Here is a 25,977-nt window from a genome sequence, read left to right as displayed (position 1 = left end):
ATTTATGTTTTTAACAGCATAACTTTTCACAAAAATTCAGAACATAAAACCAGATGGTCACTAAAATATAATATTGGCAAAAACCACAATTGGAAAATTTTCAGAAAAGATTGAGTAATTATCTAAGAAATTTACTAAAAGGTTGTTTTTAATCAAAACCAAAATTCTATTTAAAGAAAGTTCTTGTTTTGTCTATCGAAGGATGACTCATGTGGAACAGGATCTGCTTACCATTCCGGAGCACCTGATACCAACCCTAGCTTTGGTGGGGTTCTTGTTGCTTCGTCTTTAGTTTTCTATGTTAAAAGTCAGGAATATGCCAGTTGTTGTCCATTCGTTTGATGTGTTTGGTCATTTCATTTTGCCATTTGATTAGGAACTTTCCGTTTTGAATTTTCCTCTCGGAGTTCAGTATTTTTGATATTTTACATTTTTATACGATTTTCAAAAATGACCAGTTGCGGGTAGTATCATGATAAAAGAAAGACGAATGACTGACGACTATGAAACATGGAACAGATACGAAACTGACAGTAACACAACTGTACTAACAATGATACCTCATTTTTTGATACTGCCTGAACGATTTTCAGTTGCGGGACGTAACATGTTTTTGAGAAAACCGAATGACTTACAACTCCGACACATAAAACAGACTAGTGACGGACAGAATTAAGAAACGCAACGGTCAACACACTACTAACGCATTCATTGATACTATGTAAACGATTAGCAGGGATGAACAATGCTTGTTTATCGTGTAAGTAATTTAATAGATATCCAAACTGTAATTTAAAAAGAAATTATCGAGCGCCTAAATAAATATTTCAACAAAGATGACAAAAAATGTATTTTCCTTGTACAAAATTACCGAACCAACTTATCTATTGTCGATATACATCCTGATGGAAATCAGAGAGTCAATGTTTTTTCCCAGCCCAGATTAAAAGACATAAAATATTTGATATATAATTCAAGATATATCAAAACTAACAATTATCGCTTGTATTTTTTCGATTTGTCAGATTGTAGCTATAACACTTCCTGTTAAAAAAGAAACCGATTAAGGTGTGTTTGAGAACAAGGAACACAGACGAACTGATTGACTACAATTTTCTTAAATTTGAAACGAAAATTGAAGAAACTAGAATATTGTATTTGTTAAGATCATCGTTACATAAGGGTCAGGAAGTTTGTTCTTAATTTCTGTAGTATTTTATTTGTAAGGCCATTTTGGTCCACTTTTGTTTTGCCATTCTTTATATTTTACTTTACGCCCAATTATTTTCTTTTTTGTCTATTTTTCGTCTTCTTGTATTCCCTTCTTTATTCTTCCCTTTTTGTTTACTATTCTTTATTTTGAAAACCCCTCCCAGGCCCTCTTACATATATTGATCTAAAAACATAAATCTCATACTACTTTTTCATTAAGAAAAGAATATAAGTATAGATTTTTTTCAATATTGCAAATAAAGGTGGCCAATAGTTGTTTCCATCTACGTCATTTGGTCTCTGGTGCCAAGTTGTATCATTTGCAATCATACCACTCCTTATTATTTCTATATCAGAATAAGTGCTGAAAAATATGACATCTGCTAATTTTTATCATAAAAATACCCCAAAAGAACTAGTAAAATGTAAAACTGCAAAGTTTAAAAGTAAACCTTGAACTCACCAAAGCCCCTTCACTCTAAAAAAAGAACAAGATTTATATTCATAAAAGCTCCGAGTAGAGCCTAACAGACACATTTAGAAACCGCTAAAACAGGAAACAAACTTGATCCAAAAGGGCTACCATTTTTCGTCTTTTTAGCTTTAAACGTTTTGTGTATTTAAATTTCTGTTTTAACTTTTAAGCCCCGTGTCGTATATAACTTTGGCCAGTTTTTGTATCTTATTCGTTTAAGAATTTCTCAAAAATTGTTCTCTGTTATTAAAAATAGCAAATGATTAAAAATACAGAAAAGAAAATCTTAACAGTTCAAACATTTCAATTTTCAAATATCAGTTTTAAAAATGAAATCAAATAAAGTGCACAGCATCTTTTCAGTGATAATGCATTATCGCCTACTAAATAATAATTATGAATAATTTTGATCTATGTTCTACATGGAATTCATTTCAATTAACGTTGTTCGCCATGAGCTATTATAATTGTCACTATTCTTATAAACTTCCTTCATTGGATTTGCTAAAAGGTAATGTCAATATTTCCATGCATCATTAAAGATTTACATAAAATGAACAAATATTAACGTACAATAAATGAGGAAAACGTAAAAGATGTTTATTGCCGCCCCTTTGAAGATGTCCATCAATGGGAATCGTTAGATTCGCCCACCACAGAATCATCAATAAATATATTTCATTTGTTCAATTGACTGAAAACAACTTATGACACGACGGCCGAGAAAACACTTCAATTTGGATCCTTAATTATTTTCTCTTATCACAGAAAAGGTAAACCTCTTTTTTCTATTTAGAACATTTTTCATTACTGTTGCACACTGTTTTTTTCTAAAGTAGCACATACATGTATCTTGAATATAAAAAGCACATTTGTGTTACTGTAGCTAATTAAAAACATTAATTGCCTGTCAAAAGAGTTAGTTTGTTATACTACGTAAGTTTCCATTACTATTGCACGATATCATTTTGAAAAAAAGCAACACATGTGTATCTCGAATGAAAAAAAATGATAATTGTTACTGTAGCATTAAAAACGTATAAAAACGTATATTGGCCGTAGACATCAGTAGTTTGTCATACTACGTAAAAATTTGAGAATCATACAATTTCATTTTATTAAAAAAAAATAATGAAATTTTTACTACTACTTATACAACTACTACTTGTTTTACTTTTGATAATCAAAAAGCAAGTCTGCTGTATAATAATGTTTTTATTCAAAACTGAAAAAAACTGAGATTTTTCTTTTGCAACAAAAAATTAAATATAAATATCCTTTCAGGTACTCCAGTCGCATTATCTGTACGGGTTAACAGTTTATAGTTGCTTAATTTGTTCTCAATTAATAGTTGCTTTTTGATATGCTGATATTTCCTAGTAGTGACATCAAATGATATTTCCTAGTAGTGACATCAATTTGATATTTCCTAGTTGTGACATCAAATGATATTTCCTAGTAGTGACATCAAATGATATTTTCGAGTAGTAACATCAAATGATGTCACTAGTAGAGACATCAAATGATATTTCCTATTAGTGACATCAAATGATATTTCCTAGTAGTGACATCAAATGATACTTTCGAGTAGGAATATCAAATGATATTTCCTAGTAGTGACATCAAATGATATTTCCTAGTAGTGACATCAAATGATATTTCCTAGTAGTAACATCAAATGATATTTCCTAGTAGTGACATCAAATGATAATTCCTAGTAGTGATGTCAAATGATATATCCTAGTAGGGACATCATAATTCAATTGTTTATGGCGCGCATGGGGTACAAAATTTTTAACCCTTGTAACTAAGATGAGTTTAGTATCAAAGACAATCTAGTTCAGTTAACACGTGCTATAAAGTCGACCCCCTTTTAAAAGATAAAAGAAAAGAATGTAACTATAACACTACTACTATTATAACTACTTCTTCTACTACTTCTACTACTAATAATAAGTAATGATAAAATTCATATTGATAATAGTCAAAATAAGACGGTCAATGACACTTTTGGTAGAGGTTTTCTCCCCGAGGGTATCGCCAGACCAGTAGAGAAGACTTTTGAACACCGCTATACTACTGTTGCCTTTATTTATCTAAGCTTCCTCTTACGCGCGTCGTACAAAATATACTTCGGTCATTACTTTTAGATCACTATAAATTTACAAAAAGCAGCATTCAATTCTTATATAACAACCCTCCCCCTAAAAACACAACCAAAAACACGTGATGGAACAAAGCGTAGGCAATACCTTAGATTAGACATAAACGTTGAAGTTATAAGACGATGAGTAGAAAACTGTAGCGTGCTTTGATCTAATTTCTGTTTTAAGAACGTTTTCTTTAATTTAATGTAAAACCACACATTTAGTACCTAACTGAACAAATTTTAATCAATTATTATAGCTGCTCGCCTGATGCTTTTATTTATGACATTGTATCGATACAGTGTAAGTGCTGAAGTGTTTCGCAAAGTTAGACGATGAATTCTCCGCTAATTTAAAATTGCTATGACCATCTAATAGCCTTTCATTTTTTAAATGTAGTTTCATCTATACCGTGTCGTGACGGCTTTTGTTGTGGTGTTTAAAAGTACTCTTATAGTAATCCAGATGTAGTTCTATCAATTTGCAACTGGGTTCTTGAATGCACACTATTAAAAGGAAAAGAAGGACGCTGTTATTTATGTGACCTATTAATTTTCTGTACTCAATAAGTCTTTACATTTTACGAATTAATATTCTTAAACTATAAGCGAAAAATAAGTATGTTAACAAAAAGGGAAACTAGCTCTTATATTTTGATGTCAAAATACACGTACTACAAATTTATATAGAAAAAGCTATGACTATCAATACAAAATAACTTCGTTTCGGCGTTATAAACGAATTAATGACCCCTTATTTGTATGAAGCATGTATTAGTATGTGTTGTACTAGTAATGTTTTGGATGAAACTTTTCCATAAATATTGAAGTATTTAACATACTAGTAATTTACCTTGGCCCTGATCAAGTAATATTCTGAGATTTGGGATTCAATCATTGGCATCTTTTGGTAAAACAAACCCATTTAGATCGCAGATAGCGGCCTTGCGTGTACTCAATCTGTTAGGTCTGATAAATTCAGATAATCATTATATGTTTTGAAAATAGACAAAACGTGCGATAACTGTGAAGCTAAGAATGAACTTTTATGAAGAGATTTGTTTAACCTGGTACAGCTTTGAAAAAGACGCATGTAAGAACCAAATTGTGACGTTTTTATACGTTATGATTGTGTTGAAATTCAATGCCATATTTAACCGATAGTGAACCTTATTCTTTGTTGGTACCCAAACCAATGTAAAATAAATAATATAAATAATTGCGGACGCAAGTCATCTATTATAGATTTGAATGTATCTGGCCTGGCATGCTAATAAACTGAGATAATGTTGCTCTCAACAATTAAATTATGGCTGGTTGGTAACATGTACACAGGTACTTTGCAAAGGAAGTGATTGGTTACGGATTGAAAAACTTTCAACTCCATCGGTTGAAAAATTCGATACAAAAATGAAAATATACTATAAGATATACCAACAGAATCAAATTAACACGAAGATTTCCCAAGCACTAGTTTTCATTATCGGATTCGCATAATTGCATGCGTGCAATGTTTTCCGATGTTGGCTACTGCATTCATTTATTTGAACATATATGTCTCTTTCTTTGAATTTGTGGCTATTTCACACAGAACGCTATTGTTCAAGTTAAGATAACTGGTCGAAAGATTTACGAGTGATCGAAAGGTTTACGAGCGCCCATCATAATGTTGATAAGATTTGTGTCATATCTTTGTTACAAATGACCACGAATATATTACATAGTCATTTGTAATAATATACCTTTTAATTGGTCGATTTTATTGGGGGAAAAATCGCGAGAAAATCAATAATTGTGTTCCTAATACTGTAAACCAACTTATGTTTTGCGAGCGATTAATTTTCATGACAACAATAAATCGTCTCAAATGTTCTTTTTTTCTTACTACTTCAATTTTTTTTAAAATCTCGAAACTTAAGGGCCTTGATATGGGCTACAAAGGGCTAAACGAGAAACAAAGTATTCGCGAATATGTGTATGTTTACAGTATATTCTAGGCATATTAATATATAAGTCACTCTAAGATTGAAATTCATTTTCTCCATGTGTGTTTCGATTAGGACCAAACAAAGGAAAACAATAACGAACAACTTTGATTCAGATAGACCTACTTGGAGCAGGCACAATATGCATGGAGACTAAACTGATTTAACATCTACATACATTCCCTTTTCTGCTTATCCAAACCATACGTCATAAAAGTTGAGCTCGTGATAAAACGTATATTAGATATTCATAATTTTTTGTTTTAAATGTCCTGTACCAAGTCGGGAATATGGCAGTTGTTATCAAAAAGACCGTTTCTATGTATGTCGGCGTTTTTTTTTGTAGCAATTCAGTGCTCCTGTCGTTCATTTTGTTTCCTCTTATAGTTGATGTGTTTCCCTCACTTTAGTTTGTAACCCGGATTAGTCGGTATACTATTGTGGCCTCTATTTTGGTTATAATACGAAATTGATAAAACACATGGCTTTACATGTAGAAATAAACTTTTATAGTACGAAATAGATATTGTTCGTATCGTAGTGACTATAGTTTCCTGGTCTCATACGTTTGGTTCCTTCGATTGTATTTGTCCAGTTTTATTGTTTAAACGTGAAATTCTAAACATATTCAAATTGACATCGATATATTATGTTAGCGCGAGTGAAATCGTCAAAATAAATTTCAAAAGAGTAATTATAATTCCTCGTTCATTGTAATGAATAGCTTTAATTTATTAGGCGAAGGAAAAAAACAATGAATATTTCAGGTCATAATTAAAATTAAGTAACTGAATTTATACAATTAAATTCCAAGAGTAATTTCTAGTATTTGATTCAGGAGGATGTACATTTTTCATAATTAAAACGAGACTTGATGCAGACTATTAGAAAGGATTTGACTTTTTAACTGTGTTGCAACTATGGATCACTGCTCGGTCTGCCTAATAACGAGATGGTTTTGAAACTTCTTTATAGAATTCATTCATTTTCTATATATTTAGTCAGATTGAATCAGAACTTGATGTGAGAGGTGAGGCTCCGTCTTGAAGGCCGTTCTTTGACCTATAATTGTTAACGTGCTATACACTATTACTTGTTATTTCTTTAGAACTCATACCAGATCTTCATTTTTATTATACTTTTGTCGCTTTGAAGGATGTGTAATGACCTCTACATGTATTAATTGTTTTACAGGATGTATGCATCATAACCATATTTATCACAACTTCTATTTGTTACACTTCAAAGTATAAAAAATGGTGGAATATACCAATATTCATAAATCACAAGTCGAAGAAAAATAACAACGCAAAAAACCCAAAAGCGACGATAGATAAACAAGTCCACTAAATAAAAGATTGAAAACTAAAAATTTAGAATAAAAAAAAACAAAAAACAGATTATACAGATTGGTATATCATTACTAACTTCAGGGTTAAATTACGTTTACCAAGGCATGAAAGTATCAACGAAAACAATTAAAACGTAATTGTAACAGGATGCATCAAGTCTACAACACAAAACCAAAACTTAAAAGACTAACGTAACGGTACCCAAATTGCACCGAGTACCCAAATTGCACCTATTTAGCAAAACTAGCAGCGAAAATCTTACAAGATTTTCTAGAGACTAAACAATTTGGTTTTTTTATGATTTGATACTTAGCACATCTTTCAACATAGGTAACACTATTTAGATATGCACAAAACGTTCACAGTATCTATCAACAGATGAAGTATTTACTGAAAAAGCAAAATGTACTGAAACGTCGCCATGCGACGTCATCAAAACGTCATCTTTTTAAAATGAGCAAATACAATATGTTACAAGTATCCATTTAAAAAATAATGAAGAGTAAGCATGGACTAATATCCAATTATATAAAATATTTAAAGAAATTAAACAAAAGCTCTGTTATTAGACTTTTGACTATGTGAATTTAAGCATGGAAGCAATTTGGGTACTCCTAATTTCAGAATCATTGATGGTTTGGAAGTCAGTTTAGACCAATTTTTCTATGATTCCATATGGAATAAAAATCAAATTGGTGTACCTTTATAATACAGAAGGATAGGGCTACAAAATAAACACAGAATGGACATTTTTGTCTTCATCATAAAAAAACGTAGATGAAAAAACTGTCAAAATAGGTGCAATTTGGGTACCGTCACGTTAGACTACGACCTCAACTGCGCAGAAAGGATAAGAAGTTCTTGGTCAACCTCTTTTACTCGTTTCCAGAGATATTTCAAATTTATTTATTGTATTACAACATATCTTATCCCTCTGAAATTTTCATAATCACTATGTTACCATAAATCATGAAGAAGGAATCAATCGTCAAGGTAACATCTCTAAGATTATAATTAAAACAAATTGTAATACGTCCGCTCTACTATCAACTACCGTTCATCCTATTTTAACAGACGTAGTAATCAGTATTCCTCATATATATATTATTCATATCCGAAGTGTCATTCTTTCAGGTTTTGCATCTGATTACGAAAAGTTGTTAAAACGATGTCGGTTTAAAATAGGAAACCCACTGATTAGTATTGTAACTGTATAAGAATTTCACACTAAAGTCTTACTGATAAATGGTGAGAAGAAATCTTATTGGTATTACGTTATGTCTTTCGAAATCACGCCTCCCTGTAGAGCATTTTCCTATGTATTGCCGTTCCTAACATCGAATAAAACATCTTAAGAAAAAAAATCTGTTCATGAAGCCAGCAACACGATTTTGTTTCTAAAAAAATTAAATTGGTCTTTGGAACACATTTTGATAATGTCTGTTTTATTAGTATTGAACAAATGCATTAACATATCACACAGAAAGCAAAACAAGAAGAACTTAGATATATTCAATCCATGCTAAAAAGGAAATGAAAAGAAAGAAACGAGGTAAAGTAAAATAATGTATGCAACCAAGTGGTATATTCATTAATTAAAAATAAAAATCTTTTGGTTCTATACACAACTATTGAATACTGTTTTGGTGCAATATTGCAACCTCTTTAGCCGTTGATCCTTGGAATTCCGGAATCCTTTTTCTATCACAAACGAAATATAATGCTAATAACAAGAGTTTGAAAAAATAGGTTTTAGTAAAAAAAATTCTATTGTCCAAAATCAAAATTATTTTTTCCATCACGACTTGTTGAAATAAAATCGATTGTGACGATAGAATGATGTTCCATGGAAATGCGGAGGTCACAATAAAAGCTGACCGGAAGGGTGTAATTAAGTCTTATAAACGGCTGTCAGATTTCTCAAAAACTGCGTTGTTTCAAAGTCAACATTGCTTGAAGACCTGAAGTAAATGCGAGATATATTCCGGATGACATTAACAATTCTTGTTAATGATGCCATGTCACTCAAACATTTTCACAACACATGTTTTAACTTTTAAAGTACTCCAGTTTTTAAAATCGTATTAGGTATTTTGCCTTACGTTATTGCATTGAAGTTAGCATAAAATATTTGTTTAACATGCAGAAAATTAGGTGACAGAAAGTGGAAAATTAGGAAATGATAGTAAGGAGTAAATCACAAAAAATACCCCGCTGAAATAATTGAAATTAAAAAAGTAATAAACATGAAAAATTTTGGATAAAAGGGTAGGACGAAAAACAAAACTGTCATGTCTCTAAGTACCTATGCTAGTGAGTACTTTTCCATTTCCAAGATGTTTAATCTGGAGAACTTTTTTTTAATTCCATTAAAGATCTTCCCATTTCATTATCATTATTAGTTTTTTTGTAAAGTCTATCCCACTCTATAAATGAAAAAAATAACAATACAACGACATAATGGTCATAAAGTGAAGGGGTTGTTCGCACGTAAAACAGGTTTAATAACACCATATTGCGTGCATGTTACAATTCAAGCTATTAATACCTTGTGCGTTTTTTGTTTTTTCTGGGTGTTTTTTGTCGTACAAAGAAGTAACATTAGCATACGTTTATAAGCATAAAAGAGGGACGAAAGATACAAAAGGGACAGTCAAACTCATTAATCTAAAACAAACTGACAACGCCATGGCTAAAAATGAAAAAGACAAACAAACAACAGCACACACGACACAACATAGAAAACTAAAGAATAAACAACACGAACCCCACCAAAAAACTAGGGGTGATCTCAATAACTTTGGTATTTAGCGAAATGTAGAAATACTTAAAAAACAATGCAGTAATTGGTCATTGTAAAATACAAATGGCATATAACTTTTTAATAGTTGTTTTATTAAGTTACTGATAAACTGCATTGGCAATAAAAAATATATATGTGTTGGTTCAATTTTGTGAACAAACCCGATTTTTTATTTCAAAAATTTTATAAATTAAAAGATTTGTTTTTAATGAGGCCAAAAAGGACCTTCATCAAAGTCCTTTAATGGTTAAAATCTAATAGGAATTTGAAATTAATTGACCACTCAGCTGATATAAATAAATGGATTCACATTTTACCGTCAAACAGATAATGTTCAACCTTAGAATAAGCAAAAGTAAACCTGACAATTTGACCATTACTTAGAACTGAACCGTCAGGGCGAGACGGATTTCTATAACAATGGTCATTATAAGATATGTCATGAAACATTATACATAATTTCGACTTCGACCCGCCCAGTTTGCTCGTCATCCCAAATCCATTGCAAAGTGGGCAAGGCAGAGAAGCAGCTCATAATCTCAGATTTTACATGTACTTGACAGAGATTAAATTGGCGACTTCAAGTTTTTCATCTAACATGACGCAAATTATTCGTGATTTAAAACATTTTGTTACAGACAGAAGAGTGAGACAAAGGAATTGATAAAATAAAAGACTTTACATATGAATCGATTTCCTACAATAGGTAAACAATAGAGAGATAACGAATGTATTAGTATACAATAAGTAAACATCAGAAAGATAACAAATGACTTAATGTACGGTTAAGGTTTGCATCAAAGTAATTCATCTAGAAATCTAATGAATTAATCGGACCAACTAAATAAATGAAAAATTGACGCTTGAACTCAAATAATTAGCAAATGGAAAGATGAAGGACGTTATATAGACACAAGGCTCTATACATGGGATCCGGATCCTCCAAAAAAGAGGGAACACGACAATATATAGTCAGATGGTCGCGAAAAGAAAAATAATGGACTGTGTTCTTTTTATGTTTTGACTTAAAAACCGGCGTATTGAACTAGAGTGTTTCTTATTTTTTTTCTCTGCGTCTTTTATTTTTTATTTATTGCGTTTCAAATATAATTGACTTAAATTGTCAGTTTTCCTACCAAAGGTTGTTGGATCTCCCCGTGGACTCCGGCTTCCTCCACATACTAAATCAGACAGTCAAGAAATAGCACAATAGTGCTTGAAGTGACGTTAAACACCAATTCATCAATCAATCCCATTTCCAAATAGAGATTAGGTTTCAACCTTGCTAAAATTTACATTAACAATGCTTTTTCAAAAGAACACTATAGTTATCATGCAAACTACTACTGGGGAAAAGGTTTATTTCTCTTGACATTGTTATGTAATTTTATTGGCTTTTGAATATTTTTTGCTATCCTTTAGTTAGTAAAACAACATTGCCATTTGTATCAATAGCAATTACTTTTCAATTATCATTTCGCAACAATGAAATATAATACACTATTAGATATCAACTATCCCTGACATTTTCGACTTGTACGAATTGTAAATGGAATCAGCTTATCAAAATATGTCAAAGATATACTAAATTATCGTCACTAATCATTCACAAGGAATGTCTTAATGATATCAACCTTAAAAGCATTGTACATAACATTGTTTTTCCATGCAGATGAAAAACAGGATCAATTAAAGGCGTTAAAATATTGAGTGCGAGAGTGTAATGTACAGACAATACAATCAATTAAAAGGCAGAAAAACAGTAACTGCGAGACCACATTCGAATCATCATAGAATCTCAATTACTATTGCCTTCATTTCGTTATTACAATTTTATTTACTTTTCATATCTGCAAGGAACTGATATGGCTAATCATTATCTAGATAGATCATATTTAATATCATAAAATGACCATCACGTATAGATTGGTTCCATATATTCATACATTTAATGGAATTAAGTAAATCAAAATGATGAACAAAAAATGAAACAAACAACTGTTTACTTGGAGTTTTTTATTTATTAATTATTCATTGACATGTTACTTTCTTAATCCACAATAAATAAATATGTTTAAAGGGGCAATAGCTGTCAAATTCCTGGTCATAGATTTGTCTCAAATTCTCATATTTGATTTATAACAATGTAAAAAATTTATCCAAACTACCAAAAGTCCAAAAGAAACAGTTTACAGAGCATGGGGTAGAGAATATGTAGGTTCGTTTAGTGTGAATTTTTGTCCACAAGCCATCTAATTAACTATCGATTTGACCTCAAATGACCATATAAGCGATGTAAACATAATAAAGGTATGAATAGATTAAACCAACACGTGCAATTAGATTTTTATAGGTCTGTTTGATTTTATTTTATAGATTAAACATATATGTTTCTCATTGTTTTTAACCGTATTAGAATGATTTTATATGGATCGAATAAGTTATCAAATGGTTTACCTTAGTTTCACTTTCATTGTTGACATTCTTTTTCTTTAAAAATAACCAGTACACGTACAATGCATGCGTTGTCAATCTCTAGCTAGGGGTTAAACTGAAGTTCACATGAATACGGATTTAATGAGGTCGACTGATTCACTTGCAAGTGAATTAGCAAATATCAATGTTTCTTCGCTTAATTTGATAAAATTGAACTATTTTGGCTGCTAAAAGCGAATTATTATTTCACTATTTCACTTTCATTATTGATTTAACAAAAAAAATCTTACTTTAGATTTTTCATATATCTCGTAGCTAGTACCCCTTTAAACTAACTACTTTCTTAATGATATATCATTGTAAAAAAATCCCCACTTTTTTCATTATGAACATCTTATGTTTGACTCCCATATATGAAACTTACTTCACTGACGCTGCCTTGGAATATATGTATTTAGGTACTGTCACAAATAACCTGTTTTAAATCTTAAATTACCCCCTCGGGAGTATTCTCACAGTGAATATAATGTTTTTATCAGAGAACATCGTATGAATTTAGCCAATGAGAAAAGAGATATTTTAAAATCATATAATAAGATAAGGTATAAACACTTTTTGATTAATAATCCCCTTTTATTCATAAACAATATACGGTATAAAAGACTGAAGAATAGGGAAGATCTCTTTTTGGTTATAAGTAAAATGTATGCTCGAGAATGTATCAATGGATACTTCTATCCGCTACCTGCTCTAACTTGATTTCAGTACATTTTTCAAGTTATTGCAGCACCATCAAACATTGATTTGTCTTAATATTTAAGGCTGTTTATTGGTGGGGTTTACAGAGAATAATGGGCAAAAGGTACTTAATAAAGTACAAACCAATTAAACAGATAAAAACAAACAAAAAAAGTATGGAAAGAGAACGATTGGTTGTTTAAAATAAATGATAGAGAATAATGGGCAAAAAAAAAGACCAAATAAATAACAGATCCTGATTTTGAAAAATAATTTATTAAAAATTTGTCACACTTTTCACTAGTTTCGGTATTCATTTACGATTTCAATTCCAATGCGGATTCAAACAGTGAAGTTTTGTTTTCTTCAGTCTTTTCTTATATCCTGGAAAGGCAACATTGGAAATGAAACTAGTGCCAAATCAAAACAAATTTTGGGATGCGCTCAGAAAGACCTCCCTAATCACAGTCGTATAATATGTAAAGGCAAGATAGTTTACCTTTGTTTAATATCTCTCATAAAGTAAAGTTGTATATTTCTCCGTTATTTTGCATTTTTCTGCTTTTGGTCGGATTGTTGTCTCTTAGACACATTCCCAATTTCTAGTTGTATATTTCTTTTTCAGAAAACCAACAAATTATTAAAAAAAGTATGAATCATTACGAAAAGTAACAAGAAGATAGTATTTTCAAAACTGGAATTTTTAATCTAAGTACCTCTGTTGAATTTGATGGACAGATTTCCAACAGATGAAAGACATTCCTATTGGTACCACTTTGTTAACAATAATTACAAATTCATATCTTTACTCTTAGAGTAAATTATTTAAATAAAAACTTAATTCTAGCCATGTCCTTGGACTTTTAACGTTATACTAGGTAGAAGATATACCTTTTCTAAAATGTGGTAAATAAAATCTACATCTCTTCTTTCCAGATTGAGCTGATAATAACGTTTATACAGTTTATATTCTGCACAAACGAGGACTCGGTTGCCGAGTGGTCTAAGTAGAAAGTACTGTAATCATTAGCCAGTGAACGCCGAGGTTGTGAGTTCGTACCCGGCTCGTGTGGGTGCGCTCGACTCCAATCTTAATTGACTAGGATTTTCAGTGTTCTTATCAAAGGTCTGTGGTTTTCCCCGGCTTCCGCAACCAATAAAAACGGACCGCCACGAAATAACCTATAAGCAGTGCTTAAAACGTTAAAACAACAAAGATCAAATCAAATCAAATATTCTGCACCTGATATTCTGACCCATTTGGAACACGCCATTTCACTTCTAATTATTTTTGAAAGTGGTTTTGCACAGATCCTAAGTTTCGGCGGTATAATGTTTTTTTTTTTATTCTAGTCTGTACTTGTATCTTCCGTGCTATGTCATCCGAATTTGATTTTTGAATCAGAATTTAGGATGGTTCATTCAGCACCTTTGACGTGTTAATGATGAAATTTGCTCTAAATATATTTAGCTACAAACGATTGCATGTCAGTTTTTTTTACCACTATGTCCATTCAACCTAGTAATGCGTAGGCTTAAAGAACAAATTGCAAAAATGTGTGTTAGGGTCATTAGTCGAGTACTCGGGTTTTAAATATAACAACAAGTTGAATATAAATCAGACTCTTTTGACATGTGTAACGTTAACTTTGATTCAATGGATTTAACTTTTATCTTTTTGATCAAGACGATACATCTTTTTATACGAAAGTACTATATGAGTGAATGTCATACTGATTTAGCTTTTGCTAAAAAACTTCATACCTGAATGTTTTTGTACTCTGTCGCTTGTACTTTTAGCAGAATGATTTTAGATTTGAAAGAACGAACTGCATATCTTAAATGGTTTGCGTTTCGTTGCTAACTAAATCCCTTTTTATTTGAATTGTTGTGCTCAATCTATAGTAAGAGCAACTATACTACTGACTGAGGCCTCTGGGTCGGAATAATCGGTGTCCAAGAACGGTGATCAATTAATCAAATCTTATAAAAAAAAACATGTGAGATACTGTTGTCACATAAGATATTCAAAAGTAAAATCTAAATTTTGTCTATGAGAATGAGGAGACTGAGAGAAAAAAACTCTGCAGTCTTTCGACCAGACATTCTTTTAAAATCAACTGTTTAATGTGTTCTAAAATTGACATTATTAGACGCACATGTATGACTAACTCTAATTTGAGGTTCTAGCATTTAACATGCCGTACTAATATGTCGTATTTCACCAATATGTATGATGCTTTAAAACGACTTAAACTAAGATTGAAGTTTGATGTTCTAGTTTTATCACGTCGTACTAATATGTCGTAATAAACCAGTGTTTATAATGCTTTAAAACGACCACAACTAAAAGTTTTAGGTTCTTTTGTTGCAGATTGTACTATGTTGACCTGTAGATGTTGTTTGATTAATCAATGCGACCTTTAGTAGTTTTCTCGTTGATATTTACTCAACAGCATTCTTCTGTACTAAAGCAGCATACATTAAACACTCGTCCATTCATCCATCGATATGTCTATTTGTTTAACTCATCTATGTTTTTCATCTGCCCTTTTAATTCTTTCCATTTTGAGCTTAACTGGTGATTGTTTTATTTAACGAAACATGCGTCTGGAGTGTAAACTGAAAGCCTGGTATCAATGATGAGTTCATTGTTTATTTAAGCCGAAATTGAGGTCTGACTGTTCGAAAGAAAGTGAAATTGCATGGAGCATAGATATCATTCAATCTGTTAAAATACGATGTAGTTCTTAGATCAGGTTCTTAATAAGGAATGATTATCTGAAATGTATCAATTAAGCTCTGTATTATCTAATAAATGGTATGGATTTTCAACAATTAAGAAAGTAATTTAATTTTAATTGACAAATACATTGATTGACCTGTTTTGAATAAGTAACTGACATTAAATTGATCGGCCATTCTTAAAAGATTAACATTATGTTAACATCACCAGCCCAGTAGTCAGCACTTCGGTACTGACATAAATATCAATTATGTGGTCATTTTTATAAATTTCATGTTTACCAAACTTTGAATTTTTCGAAAAATTAAGGATGTTCTTATCCCAGGCATAGATTACCTTATCCGTATTTGGCACAACTTTTTGGACTTTTGGATCCTCAATGCTCTTCAACTTTGTACTTGTTTGGCTTTGTAACTATTTTGATATGAGCGTCACTGATGAGTCTTATGTAGACGTAACGCGTATCTGGCGTTCTAAATTATAGGCCTGGTACCTTTACACATAACAGATTGTTAGGTGTTTTGGTTAATTTAATCATGACATTGAAGTTTTTCTTTTTATCAGTGAAAAATAAAGGATTTAAAGATAACACATATGTTTGAACTGAAAAAGTGACATCATTTTGGACACATAAATCATGCCATGGGGATATTTGCAAAAGATACCAATTACGAGAAATAAGAATTACAAAAGGAATTCGTCAGGACTGGTATTTTAAAAATTGTTGGTACCGACGAAAATATTCCTACATCAATAACTGATGATGAACGGTCAGTCATCGAGGGTATAATCAGCCCAGTAGCCCGATAAACGGTCAGTCGTCGAGGGTATAACCAGCTCAGTAGCCCAAATACAAATACGGATATTGTGTTATACATAGTAGATTAGGCAACCGTAGTATACCGCTGTTCAAAAGTCATAAATCGATTGAGACAAAACAAATCCGGGTTACAAAGTAAAACCGAAGGAAAAGCATCAACTATACGAGGAAAACAACGACACAACAGAAATGTATTGTTAAAAAATTCGAAATTATTTTAAAATAAGAAACATATCCCTCATTGAAAGCACTTATTCCTTTTCAGAATTTTGCAAAAATGTTTGCCCTAATTGGTTTATCAGATGTGCAATTTTTGAATAAGATTGGATTTGGCCTTGATAATCACCAAAGAGACATGTATTGTCATAATGCGCATCTGGTGCAGTGCAATCGATACCTTAATGATAAAAACGATATTCAAAAAGTGAAGACATAAAATATAAATGTCAACACCAAAACTTTTATATACCTATAATGGTTTACTTTTGATAATTGTGACTTGGATAGAGAGATGTCTCATTGGTATTCCTACCATAGTTCTTATATCTATATGGGAGATATATTTATTTCTACCAATTTGTGTGTTTCTATTGACTCGTATTTTCCCCCCGCAAATTATGCAATAGCGAAAAAACAAGTGAGTTCAATTTTTTTTCTCCGATTTTCACATATCTGTCCAAAAAGTGTTTTAAATTATTATCTATAGCAAACACTTCATACATGTTACGTGAGTAAGTAAGAGTTACATCTGTGAGACCCGAAAACCCTTACGTTTTTACTATTATCCATTTTACATCACTGGAACCATATATTAATTTTCCTGTCAATTTTCTTTTTCTAGCGTTCTTTAGCGTATACAGAAATACACGACTATAAATAATAGAAAGTTAATTATTTTGAAAAGAAATTCTTAAAATATTAAACAATCACTATTAAGAAAAAAATAAATTAGTAAATACTAAATACATTTTCACTTTTAATTACCTTCGTTGATACAATGAAGCATATCTATAATTATGTCCTATTTTCCGTGATTAATTTAATTAATCAGGAGTTTTATATTTATTACACGGAGGAAGGATACAGGAAACAAACGTCTCTATTGTCAAGAAGCTCTACGACAAAACAAGAGGGAGTAAAATTTCCGCTGTCGATAAAATCTGAAAACAGATACTAACATCGCGTACTTTCACATTAGCTCCTTTATATCAAAGTCTTAGCAGGAAGACAAATCACAAAAGCATGTATTGAAAGAACCATGCACTGGAAACTTAAGTAGGCAAAGCAGTTGAAGTTACTACACTACATTTTAACTGAATACGATAAAAAGAAATTTTTCGCAAATTCAAACAGCTTATGATCTCGTTTTATAACCGATTTGTGTTTCATCAATAGAAAAGTCATATTCTTTTTATTTCAGAAAAAAAGACAAAGGGACGCTATTTTTATACATCTCGCTCCGGGTACTCCATCTTCCTCTTTACCAATAAAATCTGACCTCCTCGAAATAGCATACTAATGTTAAAAGTGGCATTTAACACCACCTAATCAATCAACTGTATGCTGACTTTAATACTGAAAAAGCTTAAAATCATTTATAAGACACATGAATTATTTTAATCTAACAAGTTCTTTAAAAAACTCTGGCTTCACTATGATCAGATAATGTATTTTAAATGATTTTTTTAATATATGGTTGAAAATGAGGGGCACACGATAGAAGAGGGACTCATCAATTGAAAATGAACTGACAAGTCCATAGCTTAAAAAGAACTAGAGGCTCTAAAGAGCCTGTGTCGCTTACCTTGGTCTATGTGAATATTAAACAATGGACACAGATGGATTCATGACAAAATTGTGTTTTGGTGATGGTGATGTGTTTGTAGATCTTACATTACTAAACATTCTTGCTGCTTACAATTATCTCTATCTATAACAGTACTTTCTGTGGAAAATGTTATTGAAAATCTTCAAATTTTAAGAAAATTGTTAAAAATTGACTATGAAGGACAATAACGCCTTAGGGGGTAAATTGACTATTTTGGTCATACTGACTTATTTTTAGTTCTTACTTTGCTGTACATTATTGCTGTTTACAGTTTATCTCTATCTATAATAATATTCAAGATAATAACAAAAAAACAGCAAAATTTCCTCAAAATTATCAATTCAGGGGCAGCAACCTAACAATCGATTATCCGATTCATCTGAAAATTCCAGGGCAGATAAATCGTGACCTGATCAACAATTTTACTTCCTGTCAGATTTGCTCTTAATGCTTTGGTTTTTGAGTTAGAAGCCAAAAACTGCATTTTACCCCCAAGTTCTATTTTTAGCCATGGCGGCCAGTTTGGTTGGTTGGCCGGGTCACCGGACACATTTTTTAAACTAGATACCCCAATGATGATTATTGCCAAGTGTGTTTAAATTTGGCCCAGTAGTTTCAGAGGAGAAAATTTTGTAAAAGATAACTAAGATTTACGAAAAATGGTTAAAAATTGACTATAAAGGGCAATAACTCCTAAAGGGGTCAACTGACCATTTTGGACCTGTTGACTTATTTGTAAATCTTACTTTGCTGAACATTTTTGTTATTTACAGTTTATCTCTATCTATAATAATATTCAAGATAATAACCAAAAATAGCAAAAATTCCTTAAAATTACCAATTCAGGGGCATCAACCCAACAACGAAATGTCCGATTCATCTGAAAATTTCAGGGCAGTTAGATCTTGACCTGATAAACAATTTTAACCCAGTCAGATTTGCTCTAAATGCTTTTGTTTTTGAGTTATAAGCCAAAAACTGCATTTTACCACTTTGTTCTATTTTTGGCCATGGCGGCCATCTTGGTTGGTTGGCCGGGTCACCGGACACAATTTTTAAAGCTAGATACCCCAATGATGATTATGGCCAAGTTTGGTTAAATGTGGCAAAGTAGTTTCAGAGGAGAAGATTTTTCTAAAAGATTACTAAGATTTACGAAAAATGGTTAAAAATTGACTATAAAGGGCAATAACTCCTAAAGTGGTCAACTGACCATTTTGGTCATGCAGACTTATTTGTAGATCTTACTTTGCTGAACATTATTGCTGTTTACAGTTTATCTCTATCTATAATAATAGATCTTACTTTGCTGAACATTATTGCTGTTTACAGTTTATCTCTATCTATAATAATATTCAAGATAATAACCAAAAATAGCAAAATTTCCTTAAAATTACCATTTCAGGGGCAGCAACCCAACAACGAAATGTCCGATTCATCTGAAAATTTCAGGGCAGATAGATCTTGACCTGATGAACAATATTACCACTGTCAGATTTGCTCTAAATGCTTTGGTTTTTGAGTTATAAGCCAAAAACTGCATTTTACCCCTATGTTCTATTTTTAGCCATGATGGCCATCTTGGTTGGTTGGCCGGGTCACCGGCCTCATTTTTTTAACTAGATACCCCAATGATGATTGTGGCCAAGTTTGGTTAAATTTGGCCCAGTATTTTCAGAGAAGAAGATTTTTGTAAAAGTTAACGCAGGACGACGCCGGACGACGACGACGGACGACGGACGCCGGACGCCAAGTGATGAGAAAAGCTCACTTGGCCTTTCGGCCATGTGAGCTAAAAAGACAAACAGACAAATAATAGTACACAAAAAAAAAAAAGATTAGGTAGCACGAACCACATTAAAAATCTGGTGGTAAACTCAGATACACCGGAAGGGTAAATAGATAATGCTCCGCATGTGGGATAACTTTCTTTGTAAGCTGTGATTCAAAAATTTGTATTTTCCACTGTATGATAAGCAAACAGTTTATAATTTATCAATCTATAACTTCGAAATTCCTCACTTTATTTTACCCTGGGATTTTAAAGAAAACACATGCATTTTTTTCGAAATGGATCTTTTAATATCATTACAGATTAAGTGTGCAACTCAGACATACTAAACTTTTATGAATGCCCGGTTTGCGTAAAACCTGTTAGATCTATGTACAGTATATGCATAAATATATGACAAGATCAATACACATTAAAAATTAAAGGAAATACTTCTATGAGTATCTTGTATACAAGTTGTCATAAAACCGTAATGCTCTCACCCTTAAGTATTAATCCCCAGTTATCTTGAAAGCCACATATGTATAATTGCTCACTATCTTTATTTTATATTGTTGTAATAATTACTTTTCATCTATAAATCGGTGATAAAACTCATAAGTAACATTACCTTTACTTTACAATATATAACAAACACATTTTATGGTATCGGCAAAAGAAAGGACAAGGTATAAAATAAAGATATTATTAAACGGACAAATAACATGTCTGGTTGAAATTTTTCAACTATAAAAGGAAAACAGGAAGTCGTTATGACATTAACGGCACCACTTTTGATGCAATAGACGCACATTCCGACAATTAATGTGTCTTTAGTGATGATCGAAGCTGAAACGTTTAAAAAAAAAATCAAAAAAAAAATCGTTAAATAGCTGATATAACTAAAATGAGAAAAAATTACAAAAACAAGAATAAGAATTAAAGCAATTCATGCGGGAGTACATTAAAAATACATTAATTATCGAAATTTATAACAACAAATTGAGATAAAATAATATCCGTATTTTAATTTAACGATGCTTTTTGGCTGGGGAAAACCCTTGTGAACTAACAGTTCAGCAGTCGTGTTAACGAGTAAGTGATAAAAAAACCCCATCAAAGGTACCAGTTGTTCTGTACCAGATGTGCATTACGACAATGTATGTCACCTCAGTTATGTCCGAGGGACAAACGAAAGTCCAATAAATAATACAGACGTAATATGCATATATAATATACTAAGCACGACCGACATTAATCAGTTGGAACACCGCAGTCGAATTGGTTCTATGAGTCGCGTGTTTAATCAACAAACGCCTCACTAGTGACTCTAAATCCAAAACTGTTTAAAAGCTAAACGCGTGTTTTCTAATAACCCTCATCAAGTGGCGGATCCAGGGGGGGGGGGGGGTTCCGGGGGTGCGCACCCCCCTTTATTTTTGCCGATCAATGCATTTGTATCGGGACATATGTTTTGCACCCCCTTTTGCCCTGGGTTAGCACCCCCCTTTCGAAAATTCCTGCATCCGCCCCTGCGTTAATAACCGAAAATTTGTGAAGCTAAAAGCGTAAAACTTTTGTGAGAAACAATTAACAAAAGGGGTATAAATAATAGACCATCCAAAGATGACTTTGCCTGTGTGAGTTGATATCGACAGGGAGTTTATATAATCTTATCAAACGTGAAAGTGATAATAAAAACAATTCAGAAGTAGAGTGACATTTTGTTTGGGTCAAGTATTCAGTATTGGAGAATCATGAAGGTGTCTTTTAATATTTTGTACAAGTTTGATTTTTGAATACCAAAAATACATTGTATTATTCATGTTTTTATCATCATATGCAAGGCTTCCCCGTGCTTTATTTAAATTGAATATTACCAAAGTGTCATAAAAGTCAGAGTGTATTCGTTTTATACCCATATGCCGGGCTTCCTAATGCTGAGTATGAAAGCTATGTTTTACATAAAAAAAAGTAAAATAAAAAAAAATCGAACTAAAGAAAATTCAAAGTCCCTTATCAAGTGGCAAAATTAAAGGCTCAAACACATCATACGAATACATGAAAACAACTTTAATACTCCTGACTTGATACAGGCATTTCCTTATGCAGAAAATAGTTGACAAAACCTGGTCTGAACATATTTTTATACTTTTTGACCGTATTTATGTTTTTTACAAATAAGCGCACACTTTACACGCTAGATGTAAACATGAAAGCAACACATTTATATATTAACTATTTTACATATATTCATGGCTTAAGCGTACTTAGTTAACAAAGTAACAGAGTCAGTATTGGCGTTGATATGACTTTCGTCGATTTATAAATTTTGAACAGCTATATACTCCTGTTACCTACATATATACCTCTTTGTGTTTTGTTCGTCGAAAGACAATTTACATTTCATTATATTCTATGCAACGTCCCTGCCAATTCAAACAAAAACTTTTGCAAGTCTAATAATAAGTTTAAAACGGACTTCAGTTGGTTCTGGTTGGACGAAAACATGCACACCAGAAACATTATTTGATTTCTATTGGTGCGTTTTGAATAAAAGCTTCTGGTATAACATAACAAGGCAATATTTCTGAAGCTAAATAAGATAGATGGAAACATACGTTATGTAGCTGAATTGTCAAACGTTATAATTTCTAACTTAATTAATTGGTAAACATTTGTCGGGTGAGTTTTTAGGCTACTATGAGAGTCTCGTTTATTCTTACATAAGTAGCGTATTGTCTTCAACGCGATTAGGCACAACACCATGAAAGAACAGGGCTTTTAATATTTATGATTTTAATCTACTCTTGAAAGTCATACGTTTGCCCGCAGAATATTAATCGAATTTCCTTAAGTGTATTCTCCTTTTAAAAAAAATCTGAGTAGAGGGTGATCCCATATGAATTTAAGTAAAACCATAAATTAACCCTCAATTTAAAACAAATTTTAGAACGCTAAGATGTATAACTAAAACATTATACACACAAACATGATTATCACATTACATGACTTATCAGTTAGCTAATGACGTTAATGTGAAAAAACAAAAATATCTTCCATGCCTAATTAATCCTACAAAAATCTCTAAGAAAACTTTGTTGCATTTATATGCTACGGTTAATCAATAATTCTTAGATATTTTTAATTATGAAAGATTGTTCTTATTTAATCGAATGGGTTTAATAACATTAAGAAAATGTATTGAGATTGCCAATGAGATACTTATTCAACAAAGACTGTAGGGCAAGGATGTGAACATCATCAGATAACAAAACAGCCTTTATCAACAAACAAAGCCAATACAGCATATAAGCTATAGTTTTAAAAAAAGATCCTGGGATGAAAGTCCTAATTCCGAAACAATATTTACAACAATAAAATAGGCACACCATAGGCAAGGAATAAAAAACACGTACATTTAAAACAATTGTTGGAAAATGTGGTTTACAATGTCGCTGTGACATACTTCAAATTTTAATGAAAAGTATGAAATCCGTAGTTTTTTTCTGTTGAATAATAAGCAAATTTACCTAATGACGATTAATGGAATCTTTATAATTGACAATATAACATGTATAAATAAAATAAAATAAAGCATTTAAAGAAAAAATACGACTTAAAAAAGGGATGGTTTTAATAATACAAGTTGACTATGAATAACTTTGGATGATTAGAGGAAAAAAGTAAATTTTCGAAATTCTCTTATGGTGGTAACGTGAATATGAGTCAGTGGGAATAATAAACACGACAATTTCAATTTAGATTTAATCCAGCATTTACAAAAATCAACCGTGCTAACCATCTGCTCGTTCAATGTATCAATAGTTATCAAAAGTACCAGGTTAATAATTTAGTACGCCAGACGCGCGTTTCGTATACATAAGACACTTCAGTGACGCTCATATCAAATAGTTGTTAAACATTAAATGTGTTGTGCAAAGCTTGTTTTCTGGTTTTAAAATGTATGTACTATCATGTCTTATAACTTGTTTTTTTTCTTTTTCTTTCACAGAATGCTTTGCTACACTATTCCCTGTCTATTACTTGCAGTGTCGCCTGTTATATTTTCATCACAAATTGTACCAGAAAGAGGAAGTGACGTCAGCGGTATTTTATATAAGTTGTTGGCATCAGACATTGACCCGGAAATAAAACGAAAACTTTTATTGGTGGACTATTTAGGTAAACTTTCCGCACAACATGAAACAGAAGAGGATACGGAACCGTTCAGTGAACTACCAAAACGATCACATATGTGGTTTAGGCATAGTTCTGGAAATATTCCAATTCAAACAAGATTATCGTTTGGTCAGCCTCTCAGTCGGAATGGAATCGGTTCCATACACAAAATTAGATATGGAAGAAAATAAAAACTTACTACCTTAACATTTGTGATATACCGAGTTTATGCAATCTGTGTAGACACTGTTTTGTTAAAATTATTATTGTGTAGTCATCTGTGTATTGGCGGATAACGGAATGAAAACAAAACTATAGCAAAAGAACTGAAAGGACTACCGAAATTTGTCGCAGGCGAATAAAACATTGGTTTCAGTATATTATTTTGAATGTTTATTATCGAAAAGTATTTTAACTTCTACATAAAAAAGGTAAACTTAAACAAACAAATAAATGCATTTTGTCACATTCGTAGGTCTTCGAAATAAATTATTGAAACTCATTTTTTTCAAATATCCGGTATATGCACAGTTTAAAAAATAATAATTTACATTACAGTAGGTATGCTACGAACCAGCTCTCTTAGGATAAAAACATGAATACATAATTTAAGTGAAAACCCCGTCTGGTATATCATTAGATTTAGTCTTAAAGGTTAAAAAGTCAAATAGTGACAGGAAAACATGTGTACAATATATATTAAATGTCGGAATATATCAGTTTTATTTGTACGAACTAAAGGAACAGGATGTAATACGCGGATCACCGATCTTTTCGCCCGTTTTTACGAGGGTTCAAATAAATCATATATTTCCGGCAATGTACATAATTATAAGGTTTCTATACTTCAGTCTACATTCGACCCTTCAACGGCTATTGTTGTAATTCCAAATATAGGTAGATGTCTCTGATCTTTCATAAAAATCGACATAGCCTAAACGCAGACTACTGTCAATAGAACAATACAACTACAAAAAAGAAATATATGCATAACCGTTCGCTCAAGGTGAAAGACGGAACAAAGAGACTTCATTTGTACAATAACAAATAAAGCAAAACGGTCGATCAGGGTTTGAATTGAAATGATGTGACTTCTGATGTTTTTGGGCATTTTATGTATGCTTTAGCTATGAAATTATGTTGTTTAGGACCCAGAAGCTTCCTTAAACAAATTATTAAACAGTTCATAGTGTGTTTATTTCACTTTGTCCCAAGCTATCATTATATATGGCGGTAATATGACCGGTATCTTATTGCTTAATATTTACACATATATTGTACTCACTTCTTTCAAATAAAAATGTTCCCCAGACCCTCAAAATGGCATAATTGCCATTCATCTATTCTATAACATGAAGTATGGATATCAAAGGGGGACAATCACAAGCTTAAATTAATAGAAAAACAGACAACACTATGATCAAAAGAAAAACGACAAAATGACAATCAAAAGTCATAACACACTTCATATAATACTATAGGC

The 25,977-nt window shown here is 31.8% G+C and overlaps 1 long non-coding RNA gene across 1 annotated transcript; it reads left to right on the top strand.

Annotated features, from left to right (window-relative positions):
• Positions 1–2,383: 2,383 nt before the first annotated feature.
• On the top strand, positions 2,384–24,872 carry LOC139511548 (uncharacterized). The gene is made up of 2 exons (XR_011662043.1): positions 2,384–2,460; positions 24,328–24,872. It is a non-coding gene; the product is annotated as an uncharacterized lncRNA (long non-coding RNA).
• Positions 24,873–25,977: the final 1,105 nt, after the last annotated feature.

The sequence above is a fragment of the Mytilus edulis genome, chromosome 2, assembly GCF_963676685.1.
Source record: "Mytilus edulis chromosome 2, xbMytEdul2.2, whole genome shotgun sequence".
NCBI classification, from domain to species: domain Eukaryota; kingdom Metazoa; phylum Mollusca; class Bivalvia; order Mytilida; family Mytilidae; genus Mytilus; species Mytilus edulis.
Note: the sequence above shows the minus strand (reverse complement) of the source record. Positions and strands in the feature narration are given on the sequence as shown.